Source organism: Schistocerca americana, chromosome 4 (assembly GCF_021461395.2).
Source record: "Schistocerca americana isolate TAMUIC-IGC-003095 chromosome 4, iqSchAmer2.1, whole genome shotgun sequence".
In the NCBI taxonomy this organism is placed as follows: domain Eukaryota; kingdom Metazoa; phylum Arthropoda; class Insecta; order Orthoptera; family Acrididae; genus Schistocerca; species Schistocerca americana.
Window position 1 is genome coordinate 803,488,468 of NC_060122.1, and position 2,061 is coordinate 803,490,528.

Below are 2,061 nucleotides of genomic sequence, written 5' to 3' on the forward strand. Positions count from 1 at the left end.
CTGAAACACTGTAAAATCTCTGGCTCTTTCAGTTTATCCACGTCCCATCTCCTTAAATTCCCACTTTTTTGCAGTTTCTTCAGTTTTAATCTACAGTTCATAACCAATGGATTGTGATCAGAGTCCACATCTGCCCCTGGAAATGTCTTACAATTTAAAACCTGGTTCCTAAATTTCTGTCTTACCATTACGTAATCTATCTGAAACCCGTCAGTATCTCCAGGCTTATTCCATGTATACAACCTTCTTTCATGATTCTTGAACCAAGTGTTAGCTGTGATTTATTTGTGATCTATGCAAAATTCTATCAGGCGGCTTCCTCTTTCATTTTTTCCCCCCAATCCATATTCACCTACTACGTTTCCTTCTCTCCTTTTTCCTACTACCGAATTCCAGTCACCCATGACTATTAAATTTTCGTCTCCCTTCACTGTCTGAATAATTTCTTTTATATTATCATACATTTCTTCAATTTCTTCGTCATCTGCAGAGCTAGTTGGCATATAAACTTGTACTACTGTAGTAGGCGTGGGCTTCGTGTCCATCTTGGCTACAATAATGTGTTCACTATGCTGTTTGTAGTAGCTTACCCGCACTCCTATTTTTTATTCATTATTAAAGCGACTCCTGCATTACCCCTATTTGATTTTGTATTTATAACCCTGTATTCACTTGACCAGACGTCTTGTTCCTCTTGCCACCGAACTTCACTAATTCCCACTATATCTAACTTTAACCTATACATTTCCGTTTTTAAATTTTCTAACGTACCTGCCCGATTAAGGGATCTGACATTCCACGCTCCGATCCGTAGATCGCCAGTTTTCTTTCTCCTGATAACGACTTCCTCTTGAGTAGTTGCCGCCCGTAGATCCGAATGGGGGACTATTTTACCTCCGGAATATTTTACCCAAGAGGACGCCATCATCATTTAATCATACAGTAAAGCTGCATGCCCTCGGGAAAAATTACAGCCGCAGTTTCCCCTTCCTTTCAGCCGTTCGCAGTACCAGCACAGCAAGGCTGTTTTGGTTAGTGTTACAAGGCCAGATCAGTCAATCATCCAGACTATTGCCCCTGCAACTACTGAAAAGGCTGCTGCCCCTCTTCAGGAACCACACGTTTGTCTAGCCGTTCAACAGATACCCCTCCGTTGTGGTTGCACCTACGGTACGGCTATCTGCACCGCTGAGGCACGCAAGCCTCCCCACCAACGGCACGGTCCATGGTTCTTGGGGGGGGGGGGGGGGGGTAGAACTACTTAAACATAACTAACCTAAGGACATGACACACATCCATGCCCAAGGCAGGATTCGAACCTGCGACCGTTGCGGTCGCGTTGTTCCAGACTGAAGTGCCTTGAACCGCTCGGCCACCACGGCCGGTGCATGCAAATAAATACGGAACCAACGCAAGGCTCACTAAGGGTGTTCCTGAAATACGTCTTCAGTTGCTGGTGAAAGGAGAGTTCCAGTGCGAAGTGCACGACAGTGTCCTGCTATTTCGAGGAAAGAAAAACAATGCACAAACGCTCCAACGTCTGATGAGAGGTTAATCTCGCGGCTGACCGGATAACGTCGGAGGCACGACGCTGCTAAATGCGGGTCAACAAGTTGAGTCGCGGGTAATAGCGGAGTACAAACGCGCCCGCCAATACCGGCGCTCGGGCGCCCGCAATTTCGAAGGCGGGCACGTTTGCCGAGTAAACTCCTTATGCAAATAGGGACGGGCGGAGTGATTGAGGCTTCCGAAAGGACGGCGAGCCGATCAACACAACTAAGCTCGCCGCTGGCGGGAGGCGGAAGGGTTCACGTCTCTGCCCTCCGAGGTGATCTCTGCTGGGCACGCACCCGCTATAAAGGCACGTCCAGGTAGTTGCCAGTGGGTCCGGGGGGTTTTATTACCTCACTCTGCGCGGTTACAAATATTCGTGCCTGAGCTGACAGTACGAACGGGTCGTGACTCCAGGTAAGGGAAATCGGTAGAAATGTGCAAACAAGTGATTACAATCTAAGACACAGCCTCCATGCCAACATAACATTTACCGTGGAAGTAGAAAAG